This window comes from Amblyomma mixtum, chromosome 9, assembly GCF_055824585.1.
Source record: "Amblyomma mixtum isolate Tamu chromosome 9, ASM5582458v1, whole genome shotgun sequence".
Taxonomy (NCBI): Eukaryota; Metazoa; Arthropoda; class Arachnida; order Ixodida; family Ixodidae; genus Amblyomma; species Amblyomma mixtum.
The window spans coordinates 124739343-124757499 of NC_143020.1; the positions used below are offsets into that span (position 1 = coordinate 124739343).

At 48.4% G+C, this 18157-nt stretch overlaps 1 long non-coding RNA gene across 1 annotated transcript in view; it reads left to right on the forward strand.

Moving 5' to 3' along the window:
- Positions 1–292: 292 nt before the first annotated feature.
- LOC149331084 (uncharacterized) overlaps positions 293–18157 on the forward strand; it is a 91240-nt gene continuing 73375 nt past the window's right edge. Inside the window, exon 1 of the long non-coding RNA XR_016285820.1 lies at positions 293–372. This is a non-coding gene — a long non-coding RNA (uncharacterized LOC149331084). The remainder of the gene's footprint in view (positions 373–18157) is intronic.

Here is an 18157-nt window from a genome sequence, read left to right on the forward strand (position 1 = left end):
CAACTAACAGTATTTTTAATGTATACTATTCCATTTGTATTCCATTTGTACCTTACTATGTGCCCATCCTGTATAAATCCCAATGGCATTGACAGTATGTGAAATAAACAAAAATAAATAAATTAAACTGCAATAAAAGCCACTACGAAGACGCTGCGCTCTTCCTGAATTCTGCGGGCTAAGCAGAGGGGAATGAAGCAACATAAAAAGAAAGAGAAAGAGAGAAAGAGAGAGAGGAGTGTCTACGTCACGATTCCTCCTTTCCAATCCAAACTGAACTGCGTTTACAGGAGCCTCACGAGGCAGGTTTTCTCTTCAGGGAGTGAGGACACTCGACGGCGGCGCCAAACCGGTCGACCTGCAAACAAACAAGTAAGTACGTCAATACGTTTTCTATTTATTTTATCTTGCACGTTGTCTTTCCTTTCGCTTCGCTCAGCCGTTTTTGTTTCGTATGCATGCCGGTGCCCGCTCTCTTGCTGTGCACTCGCTATAGCCCGCCGGCTCCGAGCCTCTTCCGCTTTTCCTCGTCCGCCGGCTCCCGCCGTTCGCGTGCTGTTCGCGCGAGACTCGCGTTCGCAGCGCGTGCCTCGCATTCGCGATGCGCGTGCCTCATCGAGCGACGCGATGTGCCTCATCGAGCGACGCGATGTGCGAAGGCAGCGCTGTAGCTTTGCCGAACACGTCGGACGCTGCAGTTTTTCATCGGCCTCCGTGCGTTATCGCGCGTAAAAATCGACTCGGGCTAAGCTCTCCGTGTGACTTGTTGCAACTTCGTATCGAGATTCAGCAGCCATTTGCTATCGGAGTCAGCAGCGCCAGCCGCCGTGTCATTTGATATTCACAAAGCGTCCGAAAAATTTTCCGGAATTCTCGGTAAAGTTGCCCGCTTCATAGGGTGTACCGCAATTTCCAGGCCGCAATTGACAATGCAGTAGTCTGATTATGCTGTTCTCAGTGTTGGTTCTGCGTCTCAGGTGTAATCAGAATGCTGTTGTCTTTATTGGAAGTTCTTAACATTTGTCTGTAACTTCTTTTGTTCTATTTTGCTGTATTGAATTTTACTGTCCATGTACTTACCCTCCCAACAATAATGCCTCTCAGGGCGATGTAGGTACCTTGAATAAATAAATAAAATAAATGTCTGAGGTAAGTTTTCATGCGCCGCGCTGAAATCATCTGTGATAATATGTAAGGCAAGTTTAGGTGTAGCTCGACGCTAGGGGCGAAATTGTGGGCAACTCTTGCAAAAGCAAAGCACGCCAAAACAACATAGTGCATAATGCCTTCGTTGAACCTTCTCGTCAAAAAACAAAACCCAAAATGGGCAGATAAAGTTTTCGGATGGAAAATTTTTCAGAAGAGGAGAGGATGAGGCGGGAGTAATAGCTGGTTTCTGGCTTGCAGAACTCTCAGAATGGCTTGAGAAAACCAAATATGCACTGTTGAGAGCTAAAAACAAAAGTGTATCAGACAGCTTCCGGCTTAAGTTTGAGGACAATGTTCTTAATCGTGAAAGATCGATAAAACCTTTAGGTGTGTTTTTTGAAGACCACTTGCTATGGTGGTATCATGAGATTATTAAGCGGTATAAAATATCTAGGTCTATCGACATTCTAAGTCTGTCGCGCTACAGCAAACATACTCATTAAAGAGAGCACGCGAGAGTATTTCCTGAAATGAAGCCTTCTTTCTGTCCAACAGATTTACAAGAAAAACCTTGCAAATCATGTGCACATGCCCATTAAAGCAAACAGGCAAAATTTTGAACACACTTTTTACCACACTCTAGTTACAGTCTGCGTCACATGAAATACAACGCCCCGAATGTTCAAACCAACTACGGCTTTGAGAGACTGTCATACCTCATACCTAGCTTGTGACGTACACCCCCCGTCAAAAGTATACGGTAGTAAGGTGGAAAGTTGGGCGAGTTGAATCTTAGCGCTCGTGTTGTGTCTTCTCTCCTACTTTAGTCCTCGTTTCTGGCGCTAACTTCATCATGAAACTTCATCATGAACTTCATCATGAAACCCCAAGGGGTTTGCTTCGAGGCTTTTTAGCGTGGCTCCCTGGAGCATACAGCAGTCCATACACTGGGAGGATTGAGTACACAATGTGACGCGTGCCGGCGTTCTGTGCGAGCCGAGTGAGACGCGTGCCGGCGTTCGCGGTGAGCCGAGTGAGACGCGTGCCGGCGTTCGCGGTGAGCCAAGTGAGACGCGTGCCGGCGTTTCGTGTGAACCGAGTGAGACGCGTGATGACGCGCCAAGTGACGTCAGACGTGGCTCTACAAAAGCGAGCACCTGCATGAGCGCCGCGGGAGAACGCATCTCAGCTGTTGCCCAATAAAGTACTAGCAGTGTTTCCACGCAGTGTTCTATCGCTTCTTACTTGCCGGGACCCGCGAACACCACACAATTCCTTTCCTCTTTCGACTGATTACGATTACTGAGGTGGTGGTGGTGGTGAAAACTTTTATTTTGGGAAAAAGAGTTTGTGAGCCACAGAGTGGCCCCGCTACATGGTCGGCGTCCCTAGTCCGGGACACCGCACGACGAGGCCCCGCCTCTCGCCCGTTTCACCAGAGCCCTTTGGGACTCAAGCGAGGAGCAGTTGAGGAGGGCAGTCTCCCATGCCTCTCTGGAAGGGGTAGGGGAAGGGGGGAGGTGGGGATTTTGAGTACATGCCCACACCATGTGGAAGATATCACAGGTCTCCCCACAGTGTGGGCATCGCCCATCCGTGTTAGGATCGTAATGTTTTATTATTGCAGGACAGAGTAGAGTACCTGTCTGCAGGCGCCTTAAAGTTCGCTCCTCCGTCTTACTCAGCCCTTTTGCAGGGGCCGGGAAAAGGCGGTGGTTGTCGCTATAATGTGTTAATATTTCCCTGAATCGCAGCAGCGGCTGGTTAGTCTCCGAGCCAGAAGAGCTGGGATGAGGAGCCCGGTGAGTAAGCGCTCGGGCAGCCGCGTCAGCGGCCTCATTACCTCGTAAGCCCTGGTGGCCAGGAGCCCAAATGATTCGTTTGGGTGTTGGATCAGTGGCAGTCCGTCGTAGAATACAAGCAGCAAAGGGGGAGATCTCCCCTGCCAAGTAATGTTCACATGCTTTTCGGGAGTCCGTGATGATTATTCTCGAATTGGCGTGGGCGGCAGCAAGCGCTATCGCTACTTCCTCGGCCCGCATTGAATTCGGGGCTCGAAAGGAGAGTCCATCAACGTGCATTTCCTGGTGAACGACAGCGGCCGAGTAAAATCCCGTGGGCGATGGCCCTGCTACGTCAACATAATATACACCGGGTCGGGAGCCGTGTTGTCTCTCAAGAGCCCGAGCCCGCGCTTGTCGTCTGTTTTCATGCATGTCGGTGTCCATGTTACGGTGTTACGGGGGAGCGGGGAGACCCAGAGCATATGGCGCCATAGTACTGGGATACGCTCCGCCTCCTCTGGAGTGCAGTCGTGTTGGATGTGTAAGCGGTTTAGCAGGCGGCGCCCAGGAGCCATCTGCGTGAGCCGCGTGTATTGGTTCACGAGGTGGGCCTCCCGCAGCTCCTGGTAGGAGTTTAGCACCCCCAATGCCTTGAGTTTGGCATTAGAGGTAGCCACCGGGAGATCCAGGGCTCGCTTAGTTGCCTTGTGGATGACGGCGTCTATTCGCGCCTCGTCTTGCTTAGTAGTGCGGAGATATGGCACGGCGTAGAGCATCCGGCTAGTCACGAAGGCATAGACGAGCCGAAGCGCGTCCCTGCCCCGCAGACCACCCCGCTTGTTGGAAACGCGGCGGATCATGCGCCCTACCTGTTCGCCTACTCTCTTGAGTTTCGCAATAGTGGAGTCCGGTCTGAGTCTCTGGTGAATGAAAAGGCCCAGAATACGGAGCTCCTCCACCTCTCTAATAGGACCTCCTGACAGAGAGATGTGTATTGCTGTCCTATCCTTTGGGTTCGCTCTGACATGCAGAAGCTCTGATTTCGCTGGAGCACATTGGAGCCCACAGTCGTTAGCATACGCATCGACTATGGAAGCAGCCTGCTGAAGGCGTTCCTCCATGTCCCCAAGGCTCCCCTAAATGGTCCAAATTGTAATATCATCTGCATATAACGCGTGTTGAATGCCTTCCACCCGGGCCAATTGGCTTGGGAGGCGCATCATAGCAATGTTGAACAGGAGCGGTGATAACACTGCTCCCTGAGGGGTACCCCGTGTTCCCATCATGTAAGGGCCGTATTCCTCGCCCTCAATCCGAAGAAAGGCCTGGCGATTAGACAAGAAATCTCTTACATACGCGTAGGTCCTAGCCCCACAATCGGTAGAACTCAAGTTGGCCAGGATGCTTCCGTGTTTCCCATTGTCGAAAGCCCCTTTCAGATCAAGGGCGAGGATGGCTTTGTCATTGTGTTGCATAGTGGTGGGTCGTATTGCATCCCTGTGCAGCTGGAGGAGCCATGCTGCAGGCCTCACAAGCAAACCCCTTGGGCTGTATACTTTTGACGGGGGGTGTACCTATCCACAAATCTTTGATTTAGCCCTCGAAAACTGTAGCGATCAGCAATTTAAAATGCTCATGGTCAGCTTGCTTCTAGAAACCTAACCCCAACTTTTAACTCGCACTTTCTCAGCTTCATATTTCCTTTCTGAAGAGTGTTTTGCCCAGATGTTTGTCTCTTAGATGCCTTGTATTCATATAAGTGTCCTTTCTGTGTATGTTATTTTTTTCTTAAAGTAATATGTTTTTATATCGTGCACATTTGATTTTCGAAAGATATGCATTATATAGAGGCGGTTTTCCATTGTATACTTTTGTTCATATGTCATATTGTGTATCTTGTATATTGTATTGCATATTGTATACTTAATATATTCATGTAATGCTTTTTCCATTTATTTATTTCGGCTCCGGTGGTGCACATATCGAGATCCGCCGCCACCCTCCTTACAGAAAAAGTTTTAGACAGTCTATAGGCTTCTGTCGATAAAGTCTATAGACTGTCTATAGACAAATTCTAGAGAACAGTCTATAGGCAACACAAATGCCATAGACAGTCTGTAGACAATCTATAGATTTATAGCCATACCCTTTTAGTAGACCTTTGTCTATAGACAGTCTACTGACTATGAACAGACAAAAAGCAATATCTATAGGAAGTCAATAAAGTCAATAAGAAGTCTGTAGACTGTCTATAGACCATTTTTGTAAGAGCGATCCGGCGCTCTGGTGGCCGCCGCACAAGGGCGGCATTAGAGGAGGAGCAAAGAAAGCAGGTACACTGTGGGCACCTAAAATAAATAAATAAATACTATACTACTTAGACAATTACTAAGTAGAACTTCCGAAAGTACGCGCAGCTAGCAAATGGCTGTCGCACTTAAGCACTTGAAGTGAAGCGTGGCCCCTATGGCCTCTTTCATTCTTACCCTCACACGCCTAGTTGCTCCTGCTGCAGAACGTAAACACGTGCGCTTCCCTACGCAAGCGTGACGTCACGCTCCAGTGCTGTTACGCGCAGGAGAATTTCACGCACGGCGTCGTGAATGAGCCCTGCTTACCCGTTGCTACACGATTGGTACCGCATATTCTCTTTCATAAGCATATCTATGCGGCTTCTCGCGTATCTTTGCTGATTTGAGAAAATGTTGCTGTGATAATTGTGGTCAGATTGCACTGTCATCCTGATAACCCTCCGAACAGAGACATGTGACGTTTACTTCCCGTTTCCGAGTGTACTTATATCGCACCCTTCCTTGAATAAATGCTTTTCGTTACCGGACCGCCGCCCTGCCTGCAGTAATGTCAGGCAGGAAAAATCAAACAAATGCTGGCCTTTTGAAGCTTTATTTAGTATTTATTTATTTTTTTATCATTTGCTATACAGCCAGTGCGCTGATGTGGATGGCGGATGACGCCGTGAAACATATTTGATAAGTACTGCAAGGCTGAGCTCACCGCTTTTCATGCTCAGGAGACTTATTGCCATCGAGAGGAAAATAGTGGTGATGTTGGTTCGCTTCACGCAGGCTATCTTAAAACCCTTATCTTAGAATCTTAGAATCCTATCTTAGAATATCTTAGAACGAAGGCTGGCGGCACAGTGTCAACGTTCAGCCGGCTTTTTTCCGGGGCTACCTCCTTAATTGCGATGAAAATGGTACTGCTTGGACCTGAAAGAGACTAACACAGAAGTGCTAAAATTTTACATTTAAAAAAATTGTAACGAAGGAACGTTGCTGGCGTAATCTTTGGCACTACCCACCGTTGATGCATTGCTTGCGGTGGCTTGCTTGGTTTAGTTTTGACAGGGGCTATGAAAGGTACCGTAGTGGGGCGTTTCGAGTTAATTTATACCACATGAATTTCATTAACATGCAGTGGTGTTATTGAAATTTGTGCTGTGACTGCGATAATCACTTAGCTGTTTTACCTGTGTCAGATAAGTTAAGCACAATCGCGTCCAAATGTGAGCAATGGCATATAGCGCATGCTGATCGGTCGCCTTCCATTTCCGCCCGAAAGTACAAGTTCAGTTCGTAGCCAAGTGGGGTGCCTCATTTCGAAGCCATGTAAGTTTGGAGGAGAAGACACCGGTGGGCTTACGCGCGGGTAAATACGGTGGTGCGAAGCCACGAGAGTAACAGGTGCAACTAGTATAGAACGAATACATACTACCACCGCGCAGCGAAAACGTGAGCGCGCCGTCACATGCGACCGCGTGCGCCGGGTGAGCGGTAGCAACAGGAAGCCGAGGGCACCTGTCCGCGTGAAAAGGTCAGCTCGTGGCCAGTGCACCGGAAAAGCAATTACTTCCCCCTGTCGCGCTCGCCTTCCTGCCCGGGGAGGTGGGGGGGGAGGGGGGGGGGGTGTAGCGCTGGCTCAATGCTAGATCGAGTACGCTATTTGCTTTTTCCTGCGCGCCAAAGGCAAGGTATGACCGATGAATAGGTAATTACTCCCGAATCTGATGCTTCTGTATCCGTCTCTGCCGCCATTATAGCTGTCGTCAGGAATGTTCGAATACCACGGTGCATTACTATATCGTCGAATGTATAGATGTCGTATAACGTGCTGTAACACGTGCTGTAACACGTGCTGTTATACAGCACGTATAACGTGCTGTATAACAGCACGTTATACGTGCGTATAACGTGCTGTAGTTGGCCTGTCATGTGTATGGTCGGACGAGAACCGGCGCATTCAGCATGGTATGCTCATCCCAATTATTGTCATGTGTATGGTGCACGATGGGCAACACAGCCCTGACTACTGTGGACAGCACAACAGACGGGACGCAAAAAGGAGGGAACAACACGGCGCTCCGTTGTATCTCTTCCTTGCTATGTCCAGTCTGTCTTACTGTAAGCACGGTAATCTGAAAGCTGCTCGCCCAACAAACTGTTTCGTTGAAAAGGACATGACGTTGAAAACTGCAGTGTGAAAGAAGCAATGAGTTACGCACAAAATGTGAGAAAAATACAAAGAATTTGTGAAAATGGTTAATTGGATTAGTACGCAGTTGTAACATGGTAAATACTGGGCACATTGAGTGTAGCGGTATAGGACTACGCTCTACCGACATAGCTGTAACAAGGACACGGTGTTGGAAACACTGTACTGCAGAAGCGTGTAGCGCTCTCAACACGAGAAAAAAATTTAAGATAAAGGTTAAAACTTTGACTTCAGGCAATGATGACAGCACACGGAGATATATAGAGCACACGAGGCACATCAAGGGACTCAGCCACCCTGGAGGAGCCGTGGGTACGTGATTTAGCGTGCAAATTGCCTCCAGCTGTTGAGAGTTTTTTGCGTGCTCCCACCAGCTGGGCAGACGACAACGCGAGCCTGAGAAGCACAGACACAAACAAGCCTTGTTTGTTTGGAGCTTCAGAGTTTTTTTAACGCTAAGGCGAAGTGCCTGCACCGCCACCTATGCGCTCGGTAAACGTTTTCATCCGCAAATTTTCTCCGCGACGTCGTGGACGGAAACAGGTGAGTGCTCGTGCCCCGCAATCAACGCGAATCCTGCCGGTCAAAAACAACAACGAAAACCCGGCAGTCGAGGTTTCCGGACCGACACGGTTCCTACTCTTGCTTTCCATGTGTTTTATGTTTTAGAAATCCGAGCAGAGTCATGCCCGCGGCGAGCGTAATTGTAGCGTTGTCGCGATTTTAGTATGAAGGCAGTGACGGTGACCTTCCGGAGGACTGCAGCGCGGTAAGTAAAGGAAGGAGCAGACCAGCCTGATGTCTTTGCCCGCTGTGTACCAGGACAGATGCAGCTGCCTGAGATTCGTCAGGTTTTGTTTTTGCCTTCACAGCGCAGTGCGTTTTACATTCTATCTTAGAGCACGCACCCTTTCGGAATCACAAACGCGATGTGATGAACTGAAAGCGAGAGGGAATGAAATCGACGTGACTTGTGATCATGAGGAAAGCATGGGGTGAAACTTTTCATGCATATTTAGATCCTATTATCCGCCTTCAAAAACGTGCATTAGGAATAACAAAAAAGTCTAATCTTTTTGGGCACAGCAAACCATTAGTCTGCAAGTCAATGATTCTTCCATTTGATTTATTGTACCCATTAAAAAATCTCTGTATTTGTTCACGACATAGTAAGACACAACCGCCCTTTTCATGCGTCTTCATCCCCCGCTTCGGTCCACTAGAAAAATCTCCTTCAGCAATTTCAACCTCCCTCCCATCCGCAATGTATACGCGGTGAGCGTTTAGTGCAGTATGCTGAGGTAAAAATCTGGGACGCGATACCCATTTCTCTGAAAACCCCGCACAATTTTGCTGGTATGTTTAAAAAACACTTAACTGAACGAAACAAAACTGCGCGAAGAAGACGGGACAAAAGAAAGGCACGAATGCACACACACAAAGCGCAGACTTCCAACTGACTTTATTTTGTAAAAGCAGGGTGCTTATAAAGGCAATCACAGCAAACTAGGAGACAACAAGCAGAAGCAACGTGCGAACGGCAATGACCAAGTCAACAATACCACGTGTGATTACGACGCATGAAAAGTTCGAATGTGACCATCTAAGAAATTGATTTCTTGACATGAAAGAGATAAAGAAGGGGCGCTAACACACTTATCACCCCTTTTAGAAATGAAAAAGGCCTCGATAATTTCTCTTTCGGTTTTAGTTCTGGCTTTAGAAACGAACTTTGTTTTTTCCAGGTAAGGAGAACAGGTTTTTGTGTCGCAGCTCTTACAGTGCAAGGGTAGATTGCTGCCAGTGCCACTGCTAAGGGATCGCCTGTGTTCTAAAGCGCGCTCATTAAAACAACGGCCAGTCTGGCCTATGTAGGAACGACCGCATGACAAAGGTATCTCGTAAACAACTTCGGAAACACATTTTGTAAACTTGTTCCGGTGGTTCTTCTTGCAAGTGGTGGGTTGCTTTCTTGTTCCAGCCAGTAGAGACGCCGTAGTGAAGGGCTCCGGAAATTTCGACCACCTGGGGTTCTTTAACGTGCACTGACATCGCACAGTACACGGGCCTCTAGAATTTCTCCTCCAAAGAAATTCTAGCCGCCGCGGCCGGGATCGAACCCGCGTCTTTCGGGTCAGCAGCCGAGCACCATAACCGCTGAGCCACCGCGGCGGCTCTACCTCGGAATGCATCGACCTCTTCCGGGATTTTTTTTTTTTTTTTTTTGCGGTGGTTGGATGTTGCTTCCGCATGCAAGTTCTACATACGTTGCCGATCCGGGGTCAGTAAACCTTGCAGAGCATTGAGCGGTCTGCATCGTGCCGGCATCTTTTATTCGTTTACGGCAGCCATGTTTACGACCCGCTGTCATCTGCGATGCAGCGACGTTCCGTTTCGTCTGCTACGAGGCGGCCATAGCGGCGGCGTTCTCTTCGTCTGGAAACGAACGCAGACGAACGCTGACGTTCCCGAAACAAGCCGTCTGGTTCTTTGCGGCCGCACTTCCTTACGTCGGAGCCTTTCTTTCCAGTAGTGCCTTGACCTTTGCCGATGCTGTTTCTTGAGAGGAGCGATAGGGTGCGCGGCCGGTCGTATCTTTGGCACCTGTTGCCGGCCCGAACGAGGAGAGTGACAAACAGGAAGTGGAGTGTGGCTTTATTGCGTGCGTGCAGTGCCGCCATTGAAGAAAGGGGAATCTTGCGCGGGCTGGACGATGCAAGAAAGAACCGCTTTCAGTGACATAGCGGCCGAGACTAAACACACAGACGAGCGGTTGCGAGGATCATTGTGCTACCACCATTTCCTCAATCTTTCTTACGCATGCTAAGGGGCTGTTGTTTACACTAACTTACTTTAAATGAAAGTTTGCCATTCTTGGAAAACCTTAATTATTGCGCTCATGACTTCCTGAATTGTTTATGCTGATGCGTGTTCTGGATAGCTATAAACAATCCTGAGACAGGGACCATGGATAGGAAAAATTAATTCGACCTCTACGCATTAAGAAAATTCTTGCTGGAGGATATTTGTGAAGCGGCGTCCTTAAACTTCTAGGCATACCGCAACTTTATTGGAAGCACCTTCAAAGCACTTAAGGAGCAGCGGTTATCTTGCCTTCGCATTACATGCCCTGCCCAAAGCCCATTCCTTCCTCTTGATTTCGACTAGAAATTTATTCACCCGCGTGTGTTGGTTGGTTGGTTTGTGAGGATGTTCTATCAATCATTCCGCCCGCTTCCGGTCTGTTAACATTACACCTAACATTTTTCTTTCAATAGCTCGTCGCGTTGTCCTCATCTTAAGCTGAACCATTTTCGCTAGCCCTCAGGTTTTTGCCCCATATGTGAGTACCGGTAAGATAGAGATGTTGTAGACGACCGTAATTAGACTGAAGACGAAATGCACGACAGCGTATAAAGGCTACTCATGCATGGAAGCAATCTTTACTATTAATAGCGACACTGAATAGCAGAAAAGCATTTTGCGTTAGAAATTTATATACTGCGTGCATGAATCAGGCTAGGCTGTAACATTTATATGACATGCACTTTGTTTTATTTTTTCGAACTGCTTTCCTGCTAATGTATAAACTTTATGTAGTGTATTAATCTGTATTTTAAATCATTGATCACGGCTGTATTTCTACGTCATTGTTGTTTTCAGTGCCCTTTCTGTTAAAATCCCTGACGGATTTGGCAGTGTGAAAGCAAAAACAATAAACCCTTGATATATGGTTGCTTGCAGCGCGATGGGTCTGTCTGGCGTAGGGCGCGAAAAACAGTGCGTCATTGTCGGTATCTGTACTAAGAATAAGAGTTTTTTTTTTTTTGCGTGACGTAGTTCGTTACCTGTCTGCCTGAGTTAACGACGAAGCGCTCATATGCCGGGAGTCCCAGCTAAATGTAATCAAGCTTTTAAAAAACGCGGGGTGTCCTAGCCGTCTGAAACCAAATGAGGGTTGTTTAGAGTCGCGTGACCTAGTCTGCAGCATTTTTTCGTTCTTCAAGGTTGACTAATTAGTTAAGCTTAATTAACTTACTTTGTAATTATTGACTTGAGGAACAAAGTGTCAATGGAAAAGTTGTAGATCGCTTTGGGAAACAGCTTACTGAGACATTTGCAGCAAAGTAATATTGCGTAAAGTAGTTCTTTTACCGCCCTTTAACCATAACCCGCACAATAAGAAAAAGCTTTCCACATGACAACTGTGCCACTTCAACGTCCCAAGACGCGCCTTAAAGAATAAAATCCATTTTTTCTGAAGCCCTTTCCTCGATTAGACTTTGGGTGCACATAGGGGCAGAGAAGTGAGCGAGCAGCTGGTCACGTGACAACCTTCTTTTAAGGCCAATAAATAAAGCTACGTAAATCGTAACTTGACGGAAACAGCACTACTAGCGGTTTTTCGAGGTTATCTAAACCTTTCACTTTGGCACTTTCTTCCTGAAGTTAATAATTAAAAAGTTAGATAATTAAACTTCACTAATCAATTAACTTTGAAGAGCGAAAAAAATACTCAAGACTAGACCATGTGACTATGAACAACCCTGAGTTGGTTTCACTGGACTAGGACACTTCGCCTTTTTTAAAAGTTTGGTTACATTTAGCTGGGACACCCGGTATATCGTTCCACTCAGCGCTAAGATCGTGATGGAGGCCTTGTGCGCATTACGCTATGCGCCGATATGTCACCCAACTTCGCGCACATTTAGCGTGAGTTCCCAGACACCCTTAGAGCGTGTGGGGGTACAGTCTCGGACTGAAAGGAGATGCCCTCGACTCAGCGTGGCAAGCTCAGCGGAGACCAGCTACCAAGTGACCAGACGTTTTTGGTCGTTTGATGCCCAGCTTTCGCCGGTCGCAAGCCAGAGAATGGGTCGGAGCCAAAGGTTCACACACAAAACAAAGTTTGTACAGCAATAAGACGATACAGAGGATTTCACAATCACTAGTACAAACGCATACAAAGTGATTAACAAAATAATGCAACTCGGGCTAAGCTACACTCAAGAGAGATTACAATAAAAAAGGGATATTGCACCTAATGTGCACTAACACAAAAGAGAGGCAAACAAACAGAACACAATTTGTTCACCGGGCACTGCGACAGTCCGCCGACCCGAGGTTCACAGGTTCACCGACAGCAGTCAACACCCTTCTAATATAGGCTTGGTCCGCGTCTGTTCTACGCGCCAAGGCAGGCGCGCACATACACACAGTAGAGAGTTTTAGCTGAGCGGGTTTGTGCGCTCGCTCCGCTCAGCGAGCTAGCGGCATGCGCGAAGCGCTCAGGCGGGAGCGCGCGAGCGGAACGGCTCCTCCGCCCCGCTCCCGCGCGAGCCAAGCGGAGTCCGGAGCGGCCCGACGAGCGGGCCTCGCGCAAAGCCTTCTGGTACTTCTGGGCTCGCGCTAGCCGAACTATAGCCGAACCAAACGTAAACATTCAACATGGCGGCCGCCAGCGCGGGCCTTGCCGGATACTTTTTGGCATGGCGAACAGATTGCAGGCGGTGTCGGATAACTTGCGAACGTAACTCGATCACGATCGACGCTCGCACGCGTAGAGGATGAATGCACACGCTAGACAACGCTACAAATGCGTACACGCGCACGCTGCGAGGGGTGACTTGCGTGGTCTTGGCTTGGCTCTCGCAGTGGCAGACATTTATTTTTTTTTTTAATACGAAAGCTTCACTGCTGAACCCAAATCTCTGTTGTTACCAGAAAGCATACAGCAAACGTAAACAGCTATTATTTATTTATTCACGCATATATCACAGAGGCTTACTTATAACCATTTTCTGGCAAGTCCAGTTACCACCACTAGGAGGCGCAACGAGTCGCCTCGCTTGAGCGGACGGGGAAGACGCAGCGCTAAAACTCTACTCTTGCGCGACGCTCCGCTGTGGCTCCGCTGGGAACTACGAGCGGAGCGGACAGTAAACCCGCTCAGCTAAAACTCTCTAGTATTGGCCGTGCAGTCTCCTTCTCCAGCCGGGCGCGCGTCTATATGATCAAAAGCCGGAAGTGGTTTCCAGGAGGATCTGGAACTTTCTGACGTGGCGCTGCCGTGGATGCGCGAGTGAAGAGGAGGAGGTCATGCCTTAGTTCACGCAAGGCTAAGCCCTCTCCTCCGGTTTCTAGTAGAAGCATCTCCGACATTCTAGAAAAATCTACGGCAATCCCCCCGCGCGCCGTGTCGGCGAGCGGTGGTGGAGGGGACAGCCACACACACAAGGCTATCTCTCTGGGGTTTCCATCTCCCCCGTTTTACGACGTGCGCTGGCGAGATGCGTCCGCGTGGCGCTGTTTTTGCTTCTTCGTTTTCAATATTGCGCAGTTTTGTGACACGTTATAAGAAGAGATACCTTCTGTGGAGGAAGATGGATAGCCTGACATGGAGAGCACGTGGTTGGGAATTTTCGAAGCACGCATGAAAAGATGCATCGCTTTTTGCATGTCATGAAATCTGTTGCAGACACTAAACTCATCAGGAGAAATACATGATATGAATGGCGTTCAGCCCATTGTTCTATAAGGGTTTTTTTCATGCTCGACACCGTCTGCCAATTTGAACGAAAGGATACGAGAGTTGCAGTCTTTACTCAAGGTTGCGCTATCGTAAGTGAAAAAGAAAAGGATGCATGCAAGTGTTCTAAGCTGGTTCTTTGTGTCCTAAAGCTAGAAGCATAACCAGTTCATCATCATTATTTTATTGCGAAAGCAATACTACTTTCACTTTCAGCTCCTCGCGTGGCGAGGCCGCGGTAGCTATCATTGACCTTTAGCTTGACCTCTGCTATGACGTCATACCAGGGGCCCAACTTGTGCCGTCGCGAGGCGAGGCCGCGCTTGGTAGCTGCTGCCTAACTCCTGCGCCCGCCGCGCGCGGCGCGCCTAGCGGTGTGACGTCACAGGTGCAAGAGCAGAGCTCCAACTTGTGCCGTCGCGAGGCGAGGCCGCGCGCGGTGTGACGTCATAGCTAGGATTGGATTGGATTTGATTGGATTGAATTGGATTGGATTGGATTGGATAACCGATGCATCACCAGAAGGCTAACCACAAGCACCACCACCAGCTACACTACCAGCTGAACCATGGCGTAGCTACGGATATTGCTTTCGCAATTATCGGGCTTAACCAAGCTAAGCCACAGCCATTTTTTTTAAAGCGAGAAACATCGAATGAATGAATGAATGAATGAATGAATGAATGAATGAATGAATGAATGAATGAATGAATGAATGAATGAATGAATGAATGAATGAAAAACTTTATTGTAGAAGTGTTCTTTCTCTCAGCGTAGGTGGAGCCCTCCGTCCAGGGCCCCAGTGGCCTTTGCAGTCTTGCGAGCCCTGTCGATCAGCTTGACCTGCTCTTCATCTTTCACAAGAACTCACGCGCGACATAGGCGCCGGGTCACAGTGCTTGAAACATGCCTACTTGTAGATATTCGGGCTGAAAGAATATGCAGGCTTAAAAGCATCTAGAGTTAAGGCATATGCATGCATATATATAAATTTTACGAGTGTGTCGTTACTTGCATGAACGGAACACCGGAGTTAAGCAAACACTTGCAAGGTGCTTAAAATGATGTGCAAGATGTGTTTAGGTTCTTAAGTCCACAGGGTACAGAAACACCAAAATTAGTGGCTGGGGTGCTATGAGGAAAGGAAAGCCACTGTGACAGGTAAAGGTGGCCACCTGAACCCCGCCATGCGGTGAGTAATGAAGCCGAGTGTGGAGTCGTGATCTGTCTCTTCACGCGTGCCTCAAGCATCCGTCCTTGGGCCGCGTTTGTTTTTAATTTGCGCTAACGGCCTATATGGAAGTTTAGCTTGCCATATTTGGATGTTTGCTCACAACTGTGTTATTTACAAAACAGTCACTAACATCTTTAACCAGCAATCCCTACATTATAACCTAACAGCCATCAGTAGCTAGTATCACGACCTCGCGCCCGCACAACTACATTCTCTCGTCATTCTTCCCGTGGACTGCTAACGGCTAGAACGGCCTTCCACGAGAGCTTGCTGCTATCACCTGCCCATCTATGTTCCATGAACGAACGAGATTTGTACTAGCATAATGAAAATCTTTTCTCTTTATAACCTGCTTAAAGATCATACTTATTCTGGTTTTCACTTTTGTGTGCGCCACACCTTATGTAATAGTCTTAAACGAGGGTCTTTAAGGTATTAAAGTGAAGTGTGAAGTGAAGTGGATGCCTTCTATTTATTTTCGACCTCTTGAGACTCCTCTTCCGACTAGCTGAAGAGGCCGCCGGGAAACAAGACCTACCGGCCAGTATCTAAAGCGGTGCCTCCTGCCTGTTGCATTAGAATATGTCTATCGAAATGATTTAAGGGCCCCTTTAACGTGCTAAAGCGACTCAGGCTATGAGAGACACCGTAATGAAGGGCTCCGGAAATTTTTACCGCCTGGTGTTCTTTAACATTAAATTTCCTTAAAAAAATATTTAACGATGAAGATTACACATGTGCTGTGCGGGCTAGATCTGTAGAAACAATTGAACACCTCACACTCGAATGTGATGGTATCCATCCGGATGTCGATGCAGGCACAGTCACTCTTTCTGAGGCTCTAGGGTTCACAGAACACAATGGCCACGTAATAAAAAAAAAATCTGCGGTGGAGGTCAACGAAAAGCGATTGGAACATTGGTGGCTCTAAATCAGATTGAAGACATAAGGTTAGCAGTGTAGGAAAATGTATTGAAAGAAAATGGCGAATTTTAATCATTTATAACACAGTTAAACAAAAAAAGGCTGAGGCTTAACTTGGTTAAGCCTGGAGAATGCGACGCATCATCGTGTCGCGTAATTTGGAGGCGCACAACCACAGCGACGGCGCGAGGTGGGCCCCCGTTTCTCCACTGTCGTGAAGTCATCAAGTCACGTGGTGTGACGTCATGTATCACGTGATTTGGAGGCGCACAACCACAGCGACGGCGCGAGGTGGGCCCCCGTTTCTCCACTGTCGTGACTTCATCGTGTCACGTGGTGTGACGTCATCGTGTCACGTGGTGTGACGTCGTTGTCGTGATGTCATCGTGTCACGTGGTGTGACGTCGTGTCACGTGATTTGGAGGCGCACAACCACAGCGACGGCGCGAGGTGGGCCCCCGTTTCTCCACTGTCATGACGTCATCGTGTCACGTGGTGTGACGTCATGTATCACGTGATTTGGAGGCGCATAACCACGGTGAAGGGCTGAAGTGGTAGCTAAAGTAGTATGCTTCGCATAAAATAAAGAAAAGCCCAGCATGGCGGCAACTGCCACCAGCCCGTTTCAAAGGGGACGCTTCCATCCATCCATCCATCCATCCATCCATCCATCCATCCATCCATCCATCCATCCATCCATCCATCCATCCATCCATCTATCCATCCAACCGTCCGTCCATCCAACTGTCCGTCCGTCCGTCCGTCCGTCCGTCCGTCCATCCATCCATCCATCCATCCATCCGTCCGTCCGTCCGTCCGTCCGTCCGTCCGTCCGTCCGTCCGTCCGTCCGTCCGTCCGTCCGTCCGTCCATCCATCCATCCATCCATCCATCCATCCATCCATCCATCCATCCATCCATCCGCCCGCCCGCCCGCCCGCCCACATCGCACAGTACACGGGCCTCCAGAATTTCACCTCCATTGAAACTGGGCTCATGGGTTTATGTGGTTTAACGTTCCAAAGCGACTCAGGCTATGAGGGACGCCGTAGTGGAGGGCTCCGGAAATCGACAGTCGCGGCCAGTATCTAACCCACATGTTTCGGGTCAGCAGCCGAGCGGCCATAACCACTAATCCATCGCAGCGGGATGGCATGGAATGGTAAGGTATGGTATGGACGATATGATATGGTATGGTATGGTATGGTATGGTTTGACAACCTGAAGATACACATGAGCTTTGAGCACATCGTGCTGGAGCGCTCAAATTTCTAAGATCTTACTTTCTTTGCGGTGCGCGGACGTAGTACAGTACACAGGAATTTTTACACCGAATCGCAGACATACCGTAATCCCATCCTACGACCTTGCACTCAGTAGCCTAGCGTGCTAGCCACTAAGTCACCTCGTCATGCCCTTAAGCACTGGAGGCGTGATATCTCAATAAAAGCTTGGTGACGTGCCTCGACGAAGTCATCAGATTGAGAACTGTGTCTACTCTTCCTCCATCCGTGTGTTTTATGAGAGCTGGAAAGGTGAGTCATTGTGCTACAAACCACCAGCTATCCCAGCTGTCTATTTAGAAATCACCACCTTGTATGGTCTGCTACCTAGACGAAAAGAACACACAAGTCGGCGGGCATTCAGGAGCCCAAAGCCATGATTATATACTTCTTTTAACCTCAAGAGCGCGCCTGAAGACACCGCTTTGTTGATTTAGCGAAGCACTCTTAAATTATCGCCGCGCAAATTATGAATTCGCATGCCAAGACGGCGCAACATTTTGATGGAGTTTGGAAGGTCACGGTGCAAGCCCCCTAATTTTTTGGCACTGCGTGGTGGTCGCTTGACAGCTCTACTGCAACCGCCGGGATCCGGTCTTTCGTGTCTAATTCGAGGGGTGTGCCGGGGACATATATAATCTTTACAGTATATGCCGTAGAGCAAGCCGCTCGTCGTCGACGCGGCACCGTAAATTGAGACATGAAGGCACGGCTTCAGACGTGAAGCTGACAGCGTGAAACTG